Here is a 23,924-nt window from a genome sequence, read left to right as displayed (position 1 = left end):
CTCATATAGGTGTGCAGTTTGCTCCTGATTTGCTCCAGCGCAGTTTGCTCGCCGAGCAGTCTGCACCTGCCAGCGCTGTTGGCAGATATCAGGAAGGGGGGGAAATAAACCCGAAAAGAGGGAGAGGGAATTAAGCTCTTACTATTCTTGTTATTGCTGTTATTGCTTCCATTGTTATGAATGAGAGAACCGACACAGCAGGAGATTTTCAAGCAGCAATCTCCAATTCACAATGCACGTTCACAATAACATGACTTCTACTGGCGTATCATTTGTAATATAAATGTATGTATCAATACATTCATTGATCAATAACCTACGTATTATTACCATGCTATTTGGACATTGCTCAAATCTCAAATCGCACAATAGAAGATTATGAATTTGGATAGACGAGACCGGCGGATGGTCGAGCAGCGGAAAGTAATGCGCCTGTAGATTAAATACTGCATCGCTGTGTCCATTGAATGAGGTCGTTAGAGAGCTGATCTCCCATTACAGCACAGTTAAAAGTCGTTTTGTTTACTCTGCGATTAGCCTTCCGGGGCGTATGGATGACAAAGATGCAGCTCAGACATTAATAAAGCAATTGTGTCTGTTTACAATACCTGGAAGGTGAAGACGAGATAGTGCTCATCAGGGGCTTTTTGTAAGGTTAGAAAACATTGGGGGCTTCAGGCCGGGGTGGGTATATATATGTGTGTATATATGTATATATGTATATATATGTATATATGTATATTTGTACTCCTGTTGGGGCTTCTTGGACCAGATCAATGTTTTATCTGGCTAAATAAATAAATAAATAAGAAACTGATGATTTGGTCCTGTTAACTTTGAATTTTCTATGGGGACTGCCCAGATCCCTCTCATGGACCTGGACCTCACTTTGAGAACCTCTAATGATTCTAGTTATTCAGTATTCATCTCTAATTACTCTAAAATTGCGTATTTCTGTGTTTAAAATAATAATATATATACATATACTGTACATACATACACATATACACCAATAACAAAATAAAAACACAGTTAAGAATCATACACATAAGCAAATAAACAAACAAACAAACAAACAAACAAACATATGCACAGCCTATGTACAAAATAAATAAACAGTTCATCTCTAGTCTTTACAGTTTTCTTCAATTGCATAAACACTCAAATCAAAAGTATTACACAATTATCAAAACCTTACACTCAAGGAGCAAAATATAGGGCCAGATTTGCACCCCTACAATGTCAGCCTCACTTTTTGCAAAACAATACACACAGTGATTTGCAAAACACTAAACACACTTGCATTACATTAGACACAGAATGTCAAATTACCACACATATGAGCCAATTGGTTAAACACAGCCATCAGATGCACAAACACACCATTGCTTAATTGTAGATACACAATCAGGTTTAAGCACTATAAAAATGCAGCAGGTGAGTTCACCTGTCTTCAACCAAAATGGAAGGAGAGTGAAGTACTGTACACAGAGAACGTGAAAATATACAATACATTCACCAAACACTACACAAGACAACCAATGATGCAGACTGATGAAAATATACATTTTCTCCCATTTTCCCAAATCAGTCAACATGTCAACATGGAGAATCACAACAAAAAATTATCTTGCCAGATCCAGCTAGGCAAAGAGATAATGTCTCTAAAAAAATTGTGTTACTGTCATTTTAACCTGTACTGGATACAGTATTTTATGTTTGTCTGATATTTGCTGAGCTTACAGTGTTATGCACATAGTAGCATGAAAACTGGGACATGTATTGTTGTGATTCTCCATGTTGAAATGTTGACTGATTTGGTTATATGGAGAGAACATTTATATTTTCATCAGTCTGCATCATTGATTTGGGTATATGGAGAGAACATTTTATTTTTTTCATCAGTCTGCATCATTGATTTGGGTATATGTAGATAAATAAATTATATTTTCATCAGTCTACAGCATTGGTCTTGTGTAGTGTTTGGTGAATTTATTGTATATTTGCACATTCTCTGCGTACTTCACTTACAGTACTCTAATCACGGAGAAGTAGAATTGCTAAATGTGTTTTAGGTTAAGCACAGCAGTGTGTGTAACTGGTTCAAACAGAATTAAGTCATATGAAACGTGTGTTTCATATGGTAACAAAATTAGTGTATGGTTTTGACAAGTGTTTAATTTAGCAAAGGATCTGAGGTGTTCTGATAATTGTGTGTGTGGTTGTGCTAATTGTGTGTTTTGAAACACCGGGCCCCGTTTTCAAAATCATGCTTAGGCAATCGAAAAAAAACGGTATTGTGTGTTTCATTATATACATTATGTTTCAGTCTTCTCATAAAAAAAATATTCGATTTTTGGGTCTTTTCCTGCCTTTGGTCCGCTTTGCATTCACATCTCAAATGAACCGCAGCAGGGTTCACTTGCAAGAGTGAATGAGCTTCCACACCACCCCAAACCAACCGGACTATCCGAGGTTCGATTAAAGCTTATTATAGGACACTGGACATGGGTATGGATGGCTCCAGGTGCTGCTGCGTTAAAGTGCACATCTTCAATATCTGTACTATTTAAAAGCACAGTGCAGGACACACTCTGTGAGGTTCGCCTTTCCCTTGACCTTTAATTCCCTGTCTCCTCACCTCACTAGCCCCCACCCTTGCGTTCGTTTACTCTCTTTTGCTCTTCAGCAGCCACACCCTTGGACTACCTGTCATTATGTGTTTGATTGGTCTGGTGCCGAACACACACTTCTAGTTCGAGTATCAATTACCATCACGCACCTGATGTGTATTCTAATTAGTGCCCCTGTGGGCTTTAAGTACCTCGCTCTTCCCCTCAGTCCTGGTCGGGCCGTTCCGTATCATATCTCTATCACCAAACTCCTTCGGGAGGTTCTCTGTCTGTAGGCTCCTACGGGAGTTTCTGTCTCTATGCTGTTTTATCTCCGGCGTGAGACGAGGTGCAAGCCTTGGCCACCTGTCGCCGTTTTTTGCCTGGAGGGAGACATTGTACTGCGCTCTCTAATACGGGAGGTATTCCAATGTTCCACTCCAGACCTCCGCGCCAGATGCGCTCAAGCCTTCGCCACCTGTCGCCGTTTGCCTGGAGGGAGACATTGTACTGCGCTCTCTAATCCTCTACGGGAGGTATTCCAATGTTCCACTCCAGACCTCCGTGCAGCAGATGCGCTCTCCGTACCGGTGCGTACTCCAAGCAGACGCGCACCACTCAGACCTCCGCGCCAGATGCGCTCTCCGTACCGGCGCGTACTCCAAGCAGACGCGCATCCAGACCTCCGAGCCAGACGCGCTCTTCACTCCAGACGCGCATCCAGACGCACATCCAGACCTCCGAGCAAGACGCGCTCTTCACTCCAGACGCGCATCCAGACGCGCATCCAGACCTCCGAGCCAGACGCGCTCTTCACTCCAGACGCGCATCCAGACGCGCATCCAGACCTCCGAGCCAGACGCGCTCTTCACTCCAGACGCGCATCCAGACGCGCATCCAGACCTCCGAGCCAGACGCGCTCTTCACTCCAGATGCGCATCCAGACGCGCATCCAGACCTCCGAGCCAGATGCGCTCTTCACTCCAGACGCGCATCGAGACGCGCATCCAGACCTCCGAGCCAGACGCGCTCTTCACTCCAGACGCGCACCACTCAGACCTCCGCGCCAGATGCGCTCTCCGTACCGGCGCGTACTCCAAGCAGACGCGCACCACTCAGACCTCCGCGCCAGATGCGCTCTCCGTACCGGCGCGTACTCCAAGCAGACGCGCACCACTCAGACCTCCGCGCCAGATGCGCTCTCCTCCAGACGTCTAGCCTGCGCCTTCCTACTCCTCCCTGTAAGCAGCTCCAGCCCTCGCCCTGTTCTAAGGCCTTACCCTGTTTTCTCTATTCCTGTCCCCAGCCCGCCTCCGCGGGCCTTTGTCCCTGTTTCCCCTCTCTAGTCCTCCTAATCCTCCCTGTCCCCAGCCCGCCTCCGCGGGCCTCTGTCCCTGTTTCCCCTCTCTAGTCCTCCTAGTCCTCCCTGTCCAGTCCTCTAGTCCTCCTAGTCCTCCCTGTCCAGTCCTCCTAGTCATCCTAGTCCTCCCTGTCCAGTCCTCCTAATCCTCCTAGTCCTCCCTGTCCAGTCCTCCTAGTCCTCCCTGTTCCTGCCTGTTCCCCTGCCCTGGCCCAGTCCGTTAGCCTTCCCTAGCCTTCCCCTTAGCCAGCTCGCCTCTTAAAGGCACTGGTCCTTTTCCCTATTCTTGTTTTCCTGTGATTTGTGTTCTCCCTTAAAGGGACAGTGCCGTTTTCTGTTGTTTTCAATAAATGCCCAGTTCTTGGCTTACTCTCATACCTGTCTTGTGTTGTGCGATTGGGGTCGGTTACAAACCATAACAGTACGACCCGACCAAGTCGACGACCCCAGCCAGCACAGATGGTGTATGTGGAGTTCGCCTTTTTTTTTGTTCCCTCTAGTTCCCCTGTTAGTTCCCCTGTTGACTCCCCTGTTTAGCCTGTTAGTCTCCCCTGTTAGCCCTGTTAGCTTCCCTGTTAGCCCTGTTAGCTCCCCTGTTAGCTTGTTAGTCTCCCCTGTTAGCCCCCCTGTTAGCCTGTTGACTCCCCTGTTTGCTTCCCTGTTAGCCTCGTTAGCTCCCCTGCAGCTTGTTAGGCCTCTACTACCAGCATGGCCCCAGTCTGCTAGCTTAGCCCCGGCTGTTAGCACAGCCTCTATGTTAATGCAGCCCTTGCAGCTAGCATAGGCCCTGTAGCTAGCCATGCCCAGGCAGCTAACCCGGTCCCTCTGCATGGCCTCCACTTTTTGTGCAGTTTTCCCACTGCTAGGACTGCCCTTTCAGCTAGCAAGGTCAGTTTTCCCACTGCTAGGACTGCCCTTTCAACTAGCAAGGTCAGTTTTCTCCCACTGCTAGGACTGCCCCTTCAGCTAGCAAGGTCAGTTTGCCCCACTGCTAGGACTGCCCCTTCAGCTAGCAAGGTCAGTTTTCTCCCACTGCTAGGACTGCCCCTTCAGCTAGCAAGGTCAGTTTTCTCCCACTGCTAGGACTGCCCCTTCAGCTAGCAAGGTCAGTTTGCCCCACTGCTAGGACTGCCCCTTCAGCTAGCAAGGTCAGTTTTCTCCCACTGCTAGGACTGCCCCTTCAGCTAGCAAGGTCAGTTTGCTCCCACTGCTAGGACTGCCCCTTCAGCTAGCAAGGTCAGTTTGCTCCCACTGCTAGGACTGCCCCTTCAGCTAGCAAGGTCAGTTCCCCACAGCTAGGACTGTCCTTCCAGCTAACTTGTTCTCTCATGCTGGTCCAGCCCTGTTCTGCCAGCCTAGCTCCGGCAGCTAGCGCAGCCTCTATGTTAATGTAGCAGTACAGCTAGCATAGGCCCTGTAGCTATCAGTGCCCTGGCAGCTACCCTTTCCCTCTGCTAGCCCCTTCCCTGTTCCCCTCTCCAGTGCCCCTGTTCCAGCCCTGTCTGCTAGCCTAGCTCTGGCAGCTAGCGCAGCCTCTATGTTAATGTTGCATTACAGCTAGCATAGGCCCTGTAGCTATCAGTGCCCTGGCAGTTACCCCTCAGCTCCTCTAGTTACCCCTCAGCTCCTCTAGTTACCCCTTCGGCTACCCTAGTTACCCCTCTGCTACCCTGGTTACCCCTCAGCTACCCTTTTCCTTTGCTAGCCCCACTTTTGTTGTAGCTTCCCCTGCTAGCTTGCCCAGTACTTTTTGTTTTGTTGCCTTGTATTTTTCCCCTGCCCCTCTGTCTGTGTTTTTGGGTCGCCCGGTGGCTCCTGTGGAGGGGGGAGTACTGTGAGGTTCGCCTTTCCCTTGACCTTTAATTCCCTATCTCCTCACCTCACTAGCCCCCACCCTCGCGTTCGTTTACTCTCTTTTGCTCTTCAGCAGCCATACCCTTGGACTACCTGTCATTATGTGTTTGATTGGTCTGGTGCCGAACACACACTTCTAGTTCGAGTATCAATTACCATCACGCACCTGATGTGTATTCTAATTAGTGCCCCTGTGGGCTTTAAGTACCTCGCTCTTCACCTCAGTCCTGGTCGGGTCGTTCCATATCATATCTCTATCACCAAACTCCTTCGGGAGGTTCTCTGTCTGTAGGCTCCTACGGGAGTTTCTGTCTGTATGCTGTTTTATCTCCGGCGTGAGACGAGGTGCAAGCCTTGGCCACCTGTCGCCGTTTGCCTGGAGGGAGACATTGTACTGCGCTCTCTAATCCTCTACGGGAGGTATTCCAATGTTCCACTCCAGACCTCCGCGCCAGATGCGCTCAAGCCTTCGCCACCTGTCGCCGTTTGCCTGGAGGGAGACATTGTACTGCGCTCTCTAATCCTCTACGGGAGGTATTCCAATGTTCCACTCCAGACCTCCGCGCAGCAGATGCGCTCTCCGTACCGGCGCGTACTCCAAGCAGACGCGCACCACTCAGACCTCCACGCCAGATGCGCTCTCCGTACCGGCGCGTACTCCAAGCAGACGCGCATCCAGACCTCCGAGCCAGACGCGCTCTTCACTCCAGACGCGCATCCAGACGCACATCCAGACCTCCGAGCCAGACGTGCTCTTCACTCCAGACGCGCATCCAGACGCGCATCCAGACCTCCGAGCCAGACGCGCTCTTCACTCCAGACGCGCATCCAGACACGCATCCAGACCTCCGAGCCAGACGCGCTCTTCACTCCAGACGCGCATCCAGACGCGCATCCAGACCTCCGAGCCAGACGCGCTCTTCACTCCAGACGCGCATCCAGACCTCCGAGCCAGACGCGCTCTTCACTCCAGACGCGCATCCAGACGCGCATCCAGACCTCCGAGCCAGAGGCGCTCTTCACTCCAGACGCGCACCACTCAGACCTCCGCGCCAGATGCGCTCTCCGTACCGGCGCCTACTCCAAGCAGACGCGCACCACTCAGACCTCCGTGCCAGATGCGCTCTCCGTACCGGCGCGTACTCCCAGCAGACGCGCACCACTCAGACCTCCGCGCCAGATGCGCTCTCCTCCAGACGTCTAGCCTGCGCCTTCCTACTCCTCCCTGTAAGCAGCTCCAGCCCTCGCCCTGTTCCAAGGCCTTACCCTGTTTTCTCTATCCCTGTCCCCAGCCCGCCTCCGCGGGCCTTTGTCCCTGTTTCCCTTCTCTAGTCCTCCTAGTCCTCCCTGTCCCCAGCCCGCCTCCGCGGGCCTCTGTCCCTGTTTCCCCTCTCTAGTCCTCCTAGTCCTCCCTGTCCAGTCCTCTAGTCCTCCTAGTCCTCCCTGTCCAGTCCTCCTAGTCATCCTAGTCCTCCCTGTCCAGTCCTCCTAGTCCTCCTAGTCCTCCCTGTCCAGTCCTCCTAGTCCTCCCTGTTCCTGCCTGTTCCCCTGCCCTGGCCCAGTCCGTTAGCCTTCCCTAGCCTTCCCCTTAGCCAGCTCGCCTCTTAAAGGCACTGGTCCTTTTCCCTATTCTTGTTTTCCTGTGATTTGTGTTCTCCCTTAAAGGGACAGTGCCGTTTTCTGTTGTTTTCAATAAATGCCCAGTTCTTGGCTTACTCTCATACCTGTCTTGTGTTGTGCGATTGGGGTCGGTTACAAACCATAACACACTCAAAGGTTATCGCACCTCAGAGATGGCAGTGGACATGTATGACAGGACAAAGGCCATATGTAATGGCCTTTGGATTGAGGAACATACTACTGTACCAGCCAAAGGAGGAAGCAGAAAAGGATGGACGAGTATGTAGTTGAGTCATCTTGTGGCACAAGCTCAGACCTCAGCTCAGGAGATCAGCTGAGACAGAGACTGTTCTATCCAGTCGTCGACAGAATGCTGCAAGAGCTTGAGAGCAGGTTCTCATGAGTTGGATAACAACTTATGAGAGGAATACAGGCATGTTATCCAGCCTCAGACCAGTTTCTCTCAGTGGAATTGCTGCAACCCCTCGCCACACATTACAATATCTAACTATTGCCAGAGGAGATCACAGTTGCAAAGTGTTTCCTGGTCAGGACAGGCAGAGATGCAGTCCCTACTATCCAAAGTGTCTTTTCCCTCCTGGATGATAATAATAATAATAATAATAATAATAATAATAATAATAATAATAATAATAATAATAATAATAATAATAATAATAATAATAATAATAATAATAATAATAATAATAATAATAATAATAATAATGCATTTGATTTATAAGGCGCCTTTCAGGACACTAAAAAAAAAGTTCACAAATCGGTGAATGAAAAAATTATAGGATCAAATGAAAACTACTTACTAAAAATGTTTAAAAGTACTAAAAACCAACAAAAAATACCAAACACTAACAAACATTCAGCACAGACAATGGGGATGCTGACATCTTAAAAAATGGTAATTGTTGTGAAGGATCAGATTAAACCAAATATATATATTTATTTATATATATATATTTAATAGTATTTGTATATCGTTTGATATCCCCTGTATATTCCTTGTACAATATGCACTGAATATCCCTTTAGTCTACTAAACAGCCCATAATAGTTTCATTCTACCATTGGACGAGAACCTGGCGCCAGCAGCCATACCCCTAGGTTCAAGTTCAATCGTGCCGCCCAACATGTCGTGGCAAGCCCGGTTCCGCGTAGGAATACGTCAGGCGAAATACGAATGATACTATTTGTTCACAGCGCATATATATATGGCGCAAGTAAAGTAGAACTTTCTTTTAGTCCATTAGTTCTTTACCCTCCAACCGAGTAACAGACGCGAAGCCTCACCCACGACGCACGTGTGGTGCAGTAAGGCCTACTTGGCCTCAGAATAGGCATTGAGATATTGTGTGGATTAATAGTTGAATTGTCATAGTTTGGCACTATACCGTCGAGTTGGACGTATTTCTATTAAGCTAATAATAGTCTATTATGTATGGTGCATCGTTCGGTTAGGGTTATAAAGTTATCAGTACCCCCATCGTTCCTGACGTTATCTGGAGTCTTAACCAGGCTGGGCAGACCACTAGTGGTGCTTGCATCCGAGGAGCTCCGGGCCAGGGCGACTGGACCTGTACATTGGATTACTCTACCCGGACGACGGCGAGCCTTCCACGGCTTGGATTATGCTTTGGGTGCTTTGATTATTCCATGGATAACGGCCAACACTGCGGAGTGTTGGAACTACCCCCCGGAGAGGAGTCCAGGTGAGACGGCGCTCTACACCAGTGAGGCCGCCTCACGTCTCTCCGTTGTGGACCGGCAGCTACCGTCCACCAGAGGGTCCAGCTGTATTCATCTGCGGACCGAGGTTCTGTGGGCACCGTGTTCAAGACTTTGAATTCTCCCAAGAAATCGTCGGCCAGATGGGATACCGCCAGCGGCTTTTCTAACCCCCCCCTCCTACTGTCTTACAACCAGCGGGACCCCCCTTAGTGTATCCAGCTATAATCATTTAAGTACCATCGCTATAGTTCCTAAAGAACCGGGTTGTATACTTACTCCCTGTGTAACCAGAGATTGGACATTCAATGTTGATTTACCTACGAATACTCATTTGCCATACAAGTGCATTTCAAATCATAAGTGTAAACAAGTGAACGTTGTATATACCTTTGGCTATATTAAATATTCGATTTGTACATTTGTGTGGACTTCGTTTCATCAGGTGGGAAAGTGTTCATCATATCTATATCATGTACTGGATGGCCAGAAGTTAAAGTACAAGAGGTAGTGGTTTAATACCATACTTAACAATACAGTCAGGGAATTGTACCCCTCAGTTACAATTGGTCCTTCGAGCCGGAGGGTAACTAGTGTAATATTAATATAGTGTTATTAATATTAAAATGGCCTATGATGAACACTCCACGAAACGGTCCTCCTAACGTAGAACGCCCGCGGCGCAGACGACAGACACCTCAGTACTTAGAGGATTACGCTGTCAGTCAACTACCTAGCCTTCGACAAACGGTAAACGCGGTAAAAGTAGAAAGTAAAATTATGTCTGACCTTAACGACCAGGTTTCCCCGACCACAGAGGCCCTAGTAGGTTATAATGTAACTGACCAAGCTCACAGTGGGGACCAGGAGGGAGCTGACATGCCTTTACCCCCCGCCACTACCGAAGAAGTAGTCCCCGACGAGCCCCGGGAGGAAGACAACCCTACAGAGAGAGAACTCTGCACGGAAGAAGAGGAGGAGAGCGCCGAGGAAATAGAGCTCCAGGACTCCCCAACGAGTACACCCAGGAGCGGCTCACACAGGAGCGGCTCACCTCCACAACCGCCTTCCCCCAGCGAAGCGGAGAGGATGCTACAACAGGCGTTCCTCGTCAGCCTGACAGCCTCTACCGAACGTGATCGACTTCAGGGCGAACGCGATCGACTCCAAGCACAGCAACGGAGCGAAGAAGAGCGCACACGCCTGGAGATGAGACGCCTTCAGACGGAAGAGAATATGGCAAGAGACCAGGCCGACGCCCAGCGCGCCGCTGCCGGTGCCCAAAGAGAAGCAGATCTCACCAAGCGCGAAGTCGAGCGCGACAAGTTACAAGCGCAGCTAATGGAGCAGCTGATCCGCAAGGCAACACCCTCTCCCTCCGCCAGGGGTTCAAGGAACTCGTCGAGACAACAGTCAAGGGCAGCGTCTCCTAACCGAGCAAGCGACCCTGAACTTGACCAACTGACCAAGCCTATACCCCCCGCAGACCCCCTTCCCAGACCGGTCCAAGCGAGACCCAGCTACAAGGAAGGAGCGGCATACACTGCGGAGAAGCTAAATAAACGATTACAGGATCTGGAAGACCTGATAGAGGAAGAAGAGGGAGAGGAGGAGAACCAAGCCCGACGACAGCACAGTACTCCACCGGACCAGGAGGTCCAGTACAGCCCAGGCTATACCCCCGCGGCGCTGCGCTACAGACCCCCGACTCTATTCACGGGTGAGCACGACGCGCGACCAGCTCCGAGGAATAGCACCTGGACCAGCGGGCCATGGTACCCTGTCGGTACCAGCCCACAGAGAGGCGCAAGAGGGGACTCGCCTAGGAGGTCTCTCCCCCAACGCTCGCCGATGTATCAGCCATCCACGGCGTCATACATTGCCACGCCGTCGTTTCCAGACTTCACCTATGAGAATCGAGCACAGTACACGGAGCTCCGGATGTGCTTAGAGACAATGATGGTGGATGTCGCTGATGAACGCCACAAGTATGCAATATTACTGAAGCACCTGAAAGTACCGCGAGCGCACAATATAGCGCTGGCCTATGCCACCTCTACGACCCCATACACAGCGGCCCTGGCAGCGCTGGACCAGAGATATGGACGTATATGGGATTACGTAATCCAAGAGATAAGGCATATTGATCGCCTACCCCCAGCAACAGACAATCGCTCATTAGACGACCTGTCAATCAAAGTGCAGTCCCTGGTAGGGTTGCTGGGAGCGCAACGGGAAAAGGGCATGCATGAGCTATACGCCAACTCTAACGTCGAGAGGATTTTGGAGAAGCTGCCACCCGCAAGACAAGAGCGTTTTAGGCGGCAGAGAGACTACCGGGATCCTAACGGCCCCGAACCATCCCTCCTTGATCTAGCCGACTTCCTGGCGAGAGAAGTCAGCAGCTTACGACTGGATACGTTCGGGCGGAGCACGCCAAGCTCCAGAGAGGGACCCAGGAGAATAAATGATGGAAGAAGATCGGTGACTGTCATGCACCAATCAGAGTCAGTACCGAGCAGTAAGAGCCACAGTACCCCCTCGAGAAAAGAGAAGTGGAAGATGGTGTGTCCCTACTGTGAGAAAGAACACTGGCTGTCACAATGTGACCTGTTCACAAAGATGAATGCAGAAGAAGTGAGTCAATGGATAAAGTCCAACAGGCGCTGTTACCGATGTGCGCGACCACACATGGCAGCCGAATGCCGCCTAAAGAAAAGGTGCAGTCGGTGCGACGGAGCCCATCTAGATATACTACACGAAAGTAACAGAAGACGGCCTTCACCTGCACCATCGAGCGGCACCAAGGCAAGTGTCATGTACATTGACCCCGCCAGCAGCAGCGGCGCCCAAGTGCTCTTAAAGGTAGTCCGTGTGACATTGAGCTACCAAGATAAAGTCATGGACACCTACGCTGTCCTTGATGACGGGTCAGAGAAGACCCTTCTGCTTGCGTCCGCTGCGGCCCAGCTGGGACTGCGGGGGAGCGAGAACGAAATGACGATTCGGACAATAAGAAGAGATTTAAAGACGATAAAGGGCGAGAATGTCTCCTTCACTATCGCAGCAAACGGGCAGCCAGAGCGACGGTATAGGATTACAAATGCTTTCACCAGCCAAGAAATAGGACTATTGCAGCACACCTACCCTATCGCCAAGTTGATGGATAAATATGTGCACCTGCGACAACTACCTATCCCGCTCATAGACGGCGCTACCCCGACCCTGCTGATAGGCTCCGACCATGCAGAACTCATAGTCCCGATTGACCGGGTCCATACAGGACCCCGAGGCTGTCCTGCAGCAGTCGAGACCCGCCTAGGGTGGACACTACAAGGCCCCCTCGCTAAATCTCTCAACCGAACAGCAGCCAATAGCTGCCTCCACTCCAGAACGACAGAAGAAGACACCACTCTCCTGCAACATGTCGAGAGGCTATGGACACTAGAGACAATGCCCTTTAAGAACGAAAAGAAAGATATTCGTTCTAAAGAAGACATTTACGCCATCAACCTACTCGAGCAAGGGACAAAGAGAGTCACAGTCGGCGGAGTGATGAGATACGCAACTCCACTCCTGAGGCGAGAGGGAATGCCCACCTTTCACGCAAAGAAAGACGCCACGGAGCGCTATCTATTGAACACGGAGCGGCGCCTGGCCAAAGACCCCGCTCAAGAGCGTGTGTACCGCGCTGAGATTGAGAAGCTAATCACAGCGGGACACGTAACAAAGATTGACATTAAAGAGGCCGATCAGACGACCGAATCATGGTACGTGCCGCATCACAAGGTCCACCACAACGGCAAGGATCGCATTGTGTTTAACTGCAGCTACCAGATCGGATCCCAAAATCTGAATAAAGAGCTCTTGCCCAGCCCCACACTCGGCCCCTCCCTACTAGGCGTGCTACTGCGCTTCCGCCAGGACAAGGTGGCTATCAGCGGGGATATCAAAGGGATGTTCCTGCAGGTGAGACTAGTGGAGGAGGACAAGCCCCTGCTGCGGTTCCTATGGAGAGAGAGGATCGGAGATGAGAACCCAGCCATCTACCAGTGGGAAGTACTCCCCTTCGGAACCACATGCAGCCCGTGCTGTGCTACATTTGCACTACAGAAACACGTCGCAGAGGACCCAACAGCAGATGAAGAGGTCCGACACAGTGTGAAGAACAGTTTCTACGTGGACAACTGTTTACAAAGCGTTTCGACTCAAGAAGAAGCCGAGGCTCTCCTAATCAAGCTACGCGCCTCCCTGATCAAAGGCGGCTTTGATCTCAGGCAGTGGGCCAGCAGTGACCCGCACGTATTGCGCAGCCTCTCCCCCGCGGACAAGGCTGCCAGCAGCGAGACCTGGATGGCGACCATCCCAGGAGAAGCCCAAGAAATGACACTAGGACTAGTCTGGCGCTTCAAAACAGACTCGCTCCACTATAGACACAAACCCCTGACTCCAGAGCGGGGAGGGTCGGCGGCGACGCCGACCACCAGACGGAGTGTGTACAGAACACTCGCCAGACAATATGACCCGTTGGGATGTATTCTACCTTACACCACCAGGGCAAAGATGATTGTACGAGCACTATGGGACAAGGACCAGGGCTGGGACGACCCCATACCCGCACACCTTGCCTCAACATGGAGAGAGTGGGAGACGGAACTCCGCTCACTCCCAGGCGTCAATATACGCCGCAGCTACTTCCCATCCACAGTGAGGCCAGAGACATGCAAGATTGATCTACACGTCTTCAGCGACGCCTCCGAAGTAGCCTATGGATCGGTGGCTTACTTGCGTGCCCAAGAGAAGGGAGGAAAGATACACACTGCTTTCATCCTGGCTCGCTCAAGAATAGCCCCACGAAAGCAACAATCTATCCCGCGTCTAGAGCTCTGCGCAGCCCTAGCAGGAGCGCATCTAGCCACGTTAATCCAACGTGAACTCACCATTCCGGTGCACAGAACAATCTTGTGGTCAGATTCCACGACAGTACTCACATGGATCAAGTCTGATTCATGCAGATACAAAGTCTTCGTGGGAGTCAGAGTCACCGAGATTCAAGAGTTAACAGAAGCAGCGAGCTGGCGGTATGTGGACACCAAACACAACCCAGCTGACGTCATCACCCGGGGAATGTCTCTGGATGACCTCACCCGTCGCAACATCTACAGTGACGGACCAGAATTCCTCAAGCTCCCCGAAGAAGAGTGGCCTACGCCCACCCCACGGGAAGCAAGTAACGAGGAGGCTGAGAACAAGAAACCTATGTTCTGTGGACTGAGCACAGTCGCCTCCACAGACCCCAACATAGATGACTGCATTACCCTAGAGAGTGCGCAGCAGAGGACATTCCTGTGGCACCACCCAGAGATTCAGTCCACCACTGACATGTCAGCAGCTGACTACAAAGAAGCAGAACTTCTTCTACTACAACGAGCCCAGAGAGACTCGTTCCCCGATGAGCTAGACTGTCTACAGGGAGGAAAGCCCGTCCCATCAGACAGCAGACTGCTCCACCTGGCACCCGAGAGTGACGCCCATAATCTCATCAGAGTGGGTGGTCGCCTGCGGAGAGCCCCCGATCTACCGGATGACATTAAGTACCCGATAGTCTTGAACAGCCGACACAAGGTCACAGAGCTGATCATAAAGAAATACGACGAGGATGTACACCACGCAGGAGCAGAGAGAGTCTTCGCAGAGATCAGACGTCGCTATTGGATACTTCAAGGAAGAGAAGCGGTGCGACGCTTCCAGCGAACCTGTCTAGACTGCCGAAAGTGGCGCGCGCAGCCCAGCATACCACGGATGGCTGACTTACCCCCCTGTCGCCTCCGACTCGGCGACAAGCCATTCCACTCCACAGGCATGGACTGTTTTGGCCCGTTGTATATAAAGAGAGGAAGAGGAACCGAGAGGCGGTGGGGTATTGTATTCAAATGCATGACCACCAGAGCGATACATATCGAGCTCCTTCCGACCATGAGCACAGACTCATTCCTTATGGCGTTCCGAAGATTCACATCACGGAAAGGAAAACCGTCTACATTGTTGTCTGATCACGGGACAAACTTCAAAGGCGGAGAAAGAGAGCTGAGAGAGAGCTTCCAAGCTATGGGCCCAGAACTTAAGACCCACCTCGCTCCATCCCAGATTGACTTCCAGTTTAATCCCCCGAACGCACCCCACTTCGGTGGAACCTGGGAACGAGAAGTACGTTCTATAAAGACAGCCCTGTACGCCGTGCTTGGGGCCCAGACTGTGGCGGAGGAAGTCCTAATGACAGTCCTCACGGAGATCGAGGGAGTATTGAACTCAAAACCCCTCGGTTACGTCTCCAGTGATGTAGCAGATGTCGACCCAGTCACCCCCAACACACTCTTAATTGGGCGGCTGGACCCCGCGCTACCCCAGACAATGTACAGGCCTGAAGAAGCGAACGGCCGAAGAATGTGGAGGTACAGTCAAGTACTAGCTGACAAGTTTTGGAGCAGCTTCCTACTCCACTACCTACCGTCTCTACAGACCCGCCAGAAGTGGGTAAAAGAGAGAGACAATTTGACAGAAGGAACAGTCGTCATGATTATCGACCAGTCACTACCCAGAGCTATGTGGCCGGCTGGCCGCGTAAGCAAAGTGATCACCGGTGCCGATGGCAAGGTCCGAGCAGCTGAAGTACTCGTCCAAGGGCGCACTTACACACGACCCGTGGCGAGGCTAATAGAACTGCCCCGACTCCCAGATACTATCGATGATGACCATGACCCCATGACTTTGTGAGTTGACTGACCCTTACAGCGGACCTTGAGTGGTAGACAGTGCGGTTAATCTGTCTCTGCTTAGCTAATTAGGTGGGACTAATTAGGGGGCGGCTGTTGTGAAGGATCAGATTAAACCGAATATATATATTTATTTATATATATATATTTAATAGTATTTGTATATCGTTTGATATCCCCTGTATATTCCTTGTACAATATGCACTGAATATCCCTTTAGTCTACTAAACAGCCCATAATAGTTTCATTCTACCATTGGACGAGAACCTGGCGCCAGCAGCCATACCCCTAGGTTCAAGTTCAATCGTGCCGCCCAACATGTCGTGGCAAGCCCGGTTCCGCGTAGGAATACGTCTGGCGAAATACGAATGGTACTATTTGTTCACAGCGCATATATATATGGCGCAAGTAAAGTAGAACTTTCTTTTAGTCCATTAGTTCTTTACCCTCCAACCGAGTAACAGACGCGAAGCCTCACCCACGACGCACGTGTGGTGCAGTAAGGCCTACTTGGCCTCAGAATAGGCATTGAGATATTGTGTGGATTAATAGTTGAATTGTCATAGTTTGGCACTATACCGTCGAGTTGGACGTATTTCTATTAAGCTAATAATAGTCTATTATGTATGGTGCATCGTTCGGTTAGGGTTATAAAGTTATCAGTACCCCCATCGTTCCTGACGTTATCTGGAGTCTTAACCAGGCTGGGCAGACCACTAGTGGTGCTTGCATCCGAGGAGCTCCGGGCCAGGGCGACTGGACCTGTACATTGGATTACTCTACCCGGACGACGGCGAGCCTTCCACGGCTTGGATTATGCTTTGGGTGCTTTGATTATTCCATGGATAACGGCCAACACTGCGGAGTGTTGGAACTCCCCCCCCGGAGAGGAGTCCAGGTGAGACGGCGCTCTACACCAGTGAGGCCGCCTCACGTCTCTCCGTTGTGGACCGGCAGCTACCGTCCACCAGAGGGTCCAGCTGTATTCATCTGCGGACCGAGGTTCTGTGGGCACCGTGTTCAAGACTTTGAATTCTCCCAAGAAATCGTCGGCCAGATGGGATACCGCCAGCGGCTTTTCTAACCCCCCCCTCCTACTGTCTTACAACCAGCGGGACCCCCCTTAGTGTATCCAGCTATAATCATTTAAGTACCATCGCTATAGTTCCTAAAGAACCGGGTTGTATACTTACTCCCTGCGTAACCAGAGATTGGACATTCAATGTTGATTTACCTACGAATACTCATTTGCCATACAAGTGCATTTCAAATCATAAGTGTAAACAAGTGAACGTTGTATATACCTTTTGCTATATTAAATATTCGATTTGTACATTTGTGTGGACTTCGTTTCATCAGGTGGGAAAGTGTTCATCATATCTATATCATGTACTGGATGGCCAGAAGTTAAAGTACAAGAGGTAGTGGTTTAATACCATACTTAACAATACAGTCAGGGAATTGTACCCCTCAGTTACAGTAATGGTAATTTACCAGTCTACTGCAATTGGGCTTCTTTTTTATTTTTGTGGGTATAATCAAGCTGGAGAACATCCAAGCTGAACAAAATCAAAGCACACGGTGAATTATAGGGAGCACTCTTTGTAAAGGGGACAATCACTTTGTTTTTAATTGTTTTTAGCAATTGAATGCCATCACAACAACGTTTTCCTGCAATATATTCACGAAAGAATACTGCAGGAAAACAAGGTTACCAGGTAAGGAGGTAGTTGAATCTGATCGTATCTGCTATGTGGTGCAGTATACACATTTTCTATGACATGTTCACACTGTATGTCTGTCTGTCTGTCTGTCTGTCTGTCTGTCTGTCTGTCTGTCTGTCTGTCTGTCTGTCTGTCTGTCTGTCTGTCTGTCTGTCTGTCTGTCTGTCTGTCTGTCTGTCTCTGTCTGTCTGTCTCTGTCTGTCTGTCTGTCTGTCTGTCTGTCTGTCTGTCTGTCTGTCTGTCTGTCTGTCTGTCTGTCTGTCTGTCTGTCTGTCCGTCCGTCCGTCAGTCCATCCAAATGATGATGAAATCCATCCATCCATCCACAGAGATGAAAGCCAGCTGACATGCTGTTTACATGCTACTGATGGGCACTCCAAACCACCAATCAACACTTTTTCTTGAGATTGAGACAACCGCGGCACTACATCTGAGTGTATCGATCCTATGTGTTTGTTTACGCCCCCTGCAAGGCTACAAGGACTTAAACCTCCATCGCTTGACACCGCGTTTCTGCCACGTCAGCACATAAAGACGCCGCGAAGCCGGCATCTGGCAATGTTTCATATTCAGCCTAGTGCTGCTACAGTGTGTTTGCTAAAGCTTGCCCTGTGAAAATGATAAATTGAAGTGATGCATGTGTGGTCTCACCCACAGTAGAGGGGTCTCTTGGGTAGATGGTAGTGTGTGTGGTTGGGTGGGTGTGTGTGTGTGGTTGGGTGGGTGTGTGTGTGTAACCTATCCGCTCCCCTGTTCTCCAGAGGGGGGCTTGGGTGTTGGGATAGGCGAGGCCTCTGGGACACCATTATTGCCCACCCACCTATCCCCATGGACTGTAGCTCCTACATCACTGCCACGGGGGCCCGGGTCTCATCTCTTACTGTTTGTGTCATATTTCATTTCCAAAGGCGCCTTTTGCAGGTGCAACCGCTCCTTTTAGAATATGTACATGTTTTGCTATCGTGTAGCTTGTAAAGCTAGTTTGTAATTAATGCGTCATGGATTAAGTCTTTAGTCGGCCAATCTCCATATTTTGAAAAAAATATTAAAACTCAAGGTATTTCACCCATAATATCTACATATCAGTGGTTCTGATTCTTTCGGAGCACACACTGGCAACATGGAATGCTTCCACACCAGTACAGGGAATAAAAGGTTACTAAGTCCTTCGTTTAGGCGCCAGGGATTTCCACTCATACAATGGATTTAAATCAGAGCCTTGTTATTGAAGCCCATTGATTCACCGTCGTTATAATCTCCGCCCGCCAGAGAGCTCAATCTCCCATTACAACACAGTTAAAGAGTTGTTTTGTTTACTCTGCGATTAGCCTTCCGGGCGTATGGATGACAGAGCTGCAGCTCAGACATTAAGGCAATTGCGTCCATAATATTATACCTGGAAGGTGAAGAGGAGATAGTGCTCAGAGGCCTCATCCTCTTCAGCTGCGGGGGAAGAGGGCTGGAGCATTATCCTATTATTGCTGCCTCCTGCTGTAGAAACCAGATCTAGCTAGATGGGGAAAATGCAGATACTTAACCTACACACGGGCGGAATTGTGTATAGTGTCTGCATATTAATCCCCCCCGGTGAGGTTCTGTAATACTGATTGCAAGTAATAAATTACTCATGAATAAAAATTCCCAGAGTATATGTTGGTTTTATTAACTCACACTCTCTTTCTTCCACTCATTGGGAATATGCAAATATTAATTCTGATGAATATCACTCCTTTCCATTATTCATCCGCCATGTGTGGCGTGAGCTTCAGAAGACAAATCGGCGACTTGAATAAGACTCGCCCAGTCAGACGTCGATCGGGCTCAATGTGAAAAAAGATTACACACGTTTATCTCCTCTGGAAAACACAGATACCAGAGAATGAGGATGTGTTTTTGTGTGATATATACAGGCCTCAAATTCAAATCCCCCTCTACCCAGTGCCTCTGCATCCATTTTAAAACCCAGGTGATGCCTACCCCATCCCCCTGCTGAGAATAGAAATGCCAACGGTGAGCTATGTGCTGCAGGTTTTGTTTTACCATTCCCCCCACGGTATCCCTCTCCCTTGGCACTTCCTCCTTTAGTTGTCGCATCATATCTGTGTCAACACGATAAGACGTGAGATTAACTCCCGTCACACTGACCTGCGCTTTGATTTGGTGCGCTGGGAGGGGGAGCGAGCGAGCGAGCGGCATAGAACCCGGAGTACGCGCCTTGAATGCACGAAGGCGACGAGCTGCGCACTCCATTACCCCCACGCTGTCACATTCTGTTTCATGTATCGAACGCAGAGTGGCGCTCGTTCGGCTAACAGACATGTCTGATTATGCACTCAGCGGAGATGGACAAATAGAGCAGACAGATCGGTTATGCTCAATTATCGGAGGGGGGGGGGGGTTTCGGTCCTGTCAAAACATTGCGTCGCTATGGCTTATGAATTGCCATAGGCCACCGTTAGTTAGCTACTGCTCTTGGCCCGAGAATGCTGTTTCTTCTTTGAATCGCAAGGCGAGCAGCTGGCCGCCGCGAGAGTTAGTGGTTGGAGTCCATGTTTGCATGCACCATCTCGTTTGAGAACCAGTTTCCGCCATATTCAAAATGGAGGTCCCTGAGGGCAGGAGAAGAGGACATTTATTTTGCTTCCATCTCCTACTCAAGACATCTTGGTTTATGGTCATTGACCTGCAGATCCCTGAGCATGTATTCATTTCTTAAGTACATTGATGAATAATGAATTGCCTCATTAATATTTGACCCAATTTACATTCACCCTCCACGGAATGACATTGAAATGTCTTGGTCTATTTGCATTATTATGTTTTAATTAGCAATCTATCACTAGCTATGAAAATGCAAATCTTCACAAGATTATTTCATCGTAATCAGCTCTATCATTTTAGGAAATAGCACTGTATTCATTATTTCCTCCAGGCGTTTGTGCCTGTCTGTCCATGTGTTGATTGGGAGCTAATCTTGCCAATTACAAGACCATGGTGAATTAAACTTCATCACATATGCTCACTGCAGGCCAGGGACGTTAATTCTGGAATATTTTTCACATCGGTAAATGAAAAGTATTTTGTTTGAATTAATTTCCATAATTTTCCATTGAAATAGATATTCTAACAGCTTTTGAACACAAGAAGGCGATACTACACATGTTTGCTGTTCAAAGCCTCCAGGAATCCACTCTGTTGCCTCTGCTGTGTTAATTGTGTAATAGTGTGTAATGTGTAATAGTCTATAATAGTGTAATAGTGTGTAATAATGTAATAGTGTGCAGTGATAGAATAAGTACACAGTTCCTTTACGTAAGTAAAAGTAGACATACAATAAATGTCTAAAATACAAAAATTCTACTTAAGTAGAGAAGTATTTGACATTGAATGTACTTATTTATATCAAAAGTAAAACTACATGTTCTATGTTCCAGTGGAGGTTTCTCTATGACAACACGTGAAACACAAATTCACTCATAATTCATAATTATTATTAATTTACATATACCTATATATATATATTTTTTTTTAAATTATTATAATTTTTTTTTTACTATAAATGTTTTATCTAACATTTAGCACTTTAATAGCAACTTATTTTTCGCGGCGGGACATTTACTGAGGACCAGCACAACACACCTGTGGATATTATGATTTAACAAGTCTATCTGTCCAGGAGGATGACAACATTATTGCAGGTATAAGCAGGCAGCCTAGCAGTTTCTAGCTTGGATGCTAATAACTACTAATGTTATCACGCTAGCTTGGATGCTAACTAACGTAATTAAGCTGGTCATGGTTCATGGTGAGCTGTTTGTGTTATAACGAGACAGCAAATTAATGAATGAATGAAAACTTTATTTGGGTGAATCGCTTGGGTGACTGTCTGAGTGACCACCTGTCGGGAGTCGGAGTCCCGAAAATGGAACGTGTGTCACGCATCAACAGAATAGTGGATTTCGACAGCATCCTCACGCAAATGAAGGATCGATTAGATCACAAAAGATTGCTGTTTGCAACGGCAGAGGAGGTCATTGAACGTTTCATCAGAAAAGAGCAAAGGATGGATTTCATTTACAAGGAGCGACAGGGACTCTATTTCCTCCTAAGAAGTAACGTCGACAATGGTGAGTGAAATTCTTTTTTTTAATATTTAGTAGCTGTGTGGGGCGGGTCTGTGTTGATTATGATTATACAGCCTGGTCCTACAGTACACTATACAGCCTGGTCCTGCAGTACACTATACAGCCTGGTCCTACAGTACACTATACAGCCTGGTCCTACAGTACACTATACAGCCTGGTACTGCAGTACACTATACAGCCTGGTCCTACAGTACACTATACAGCCTGGTCCTACAGTACACTATACAGCCTGGTCCTACAGTACACTATACAGCCTGGTCCTACAGTACACTATACAGCCTGGTCCTACAGTACACTATACAGCCTGATACTGCAGTAGGCCTACACTATACAGCCTGGTCCTACAGTACACTATACAGCCTGGTCCTACAGTACACTATACAGCCTGGTCCTGCAGTACACTATACAGCCTGGTACGCATGTATAGTACGTTCCGCAACATAGTTCGGTTTCCTGGTTCCTCTGATTGGCCGCGACCCCCACGTGACCCGCCCCCCTTATCGCTGCCGCTGCCGCTCGCCGCTGTGTTGCAGCGCAGAGCGCTCGCTTCCTGAGTCGCGTAACGCGCCACTCTGCTGTCAAGAAACGCGCTGTTGGTAACTCATCTTAATGTGCTGTTTATGCCGTTATCAGCTGTTCAAGAAACGCAGTCATCTTAATATGCTGCTTATGCACCACATCAAAACATGTAAAATATTTAAACAACCATTAAGCAGTGTTGGGCGCGTTACTCAGGAATAGGAGTTGTGGAAAGCAGGATGAGAGAGCGTAGATTTCAGTGTGTATCATTTAATCATTTATCATTTAACATTTGAAAAGCATACATTGTTGTCATACAAAAGTACAGAATACTTTTATACAAAATGCTTCTTACTGTTACGCTCCAGAGACTGTGCTAGACAAGATAAGTATGAAATAAAATAGTATAGCATGTAAAATAGAAGTAAAAATAGAGGTCACAGTGTTCAGTATAGACATATGTACAATGTTCGATGCAGAATAGAAGTAACTGAGTTACCATACAATATACAATATACTATGCAATGTACTAATATACAATACACTATATAGTGCAAAGCAGAAATGGGATGAGGTACAATTTAGGTACAATTTACAGTAAGGTGTACGAGTTGTAGTGCAAATCCTTTACCAATAAATATAAAGTGTGTTTAGGTGATCTAAAGTGTGGAGAGTGGGTGCTGCAGTGTGTTGTTTGTTTCATTCTGATTTAATTACTGGACTGTCATTATTGTTATTATTATTTCTGTTATTGTCCTGTGATTCATTGTTGATTATCACTGTTACTGTATTGTTTATCTTGTTTCATGTAAAAAAAGGGAAAATAAAAAACATTTGTTAAAAAAAAAAACATACTCAACCTCTACTGTCTTTAACTATGAATGAACACAACACTAACTTACACAGACCGTGACGCCAACCTCTACTGTCTTTAATTATGAATGAACACAACACTAACTTACACTGACCGTGACGCCAACCTCTACTGTCTTTAACTATGAATGAACACAACACTAACTTACACTGACGCCAACCTCTACTGTCTTTAACTATGAATGAACACAACACTAACTTACACTGATGCCAACCTCTACTGTCTTTAACTAGATGACTGCATAAGAGCACGCAATGTGAAAAGCGACAATATTATTAAACAGTAGCGAGCAAAGCCAACCTCTACTGTCTTTAACTAGATGACTGCACAAGAGCACGCGATGTGAAAAGCGACAATATTATTAAACAGCAGCGAGCAAAGCGTAAGTCTCAGGAAGCGAGCGTCAAATTGAAAGCAAAAGTCAAGTCCATGGCCGCTCGCTCTGCCGCGCGCGGCAGCAGCAGTGGTGGATAGGGGGGTGGGTCACGTGGGGGTCGCGGCCAATCAGAGGAACCCGGAAACCGAACTCCGTTGCGGAAAGTATACACTCGCCTGGTACTGCAGTACACTATACAGCCTGGTCCTACAGTACACTATACAGCCTGGTCCTACAGTACACTATACAGCCTGATACTGCAGTAGGCCTACACTATACAGCCTGGTCCTACAGTACACTATACAGCCTGGTCCTACAGTACACTAT

Source organism: Notolepis coatsorum, assembly GCF_963971535.1.
Source record: "Notolepis coatsorum genome assembly, chromosome: 5".
Classification (NCBI taxonomy): domain Eukaryota; kingdom Metazoa; phylum Chordata; class Actinopteri; order Aulopiformes; family Paralepididae; genus Notolepis; species Notolepis coatsorum.
Note: the sequence above shows the minus strand (reverse complement) of the source record.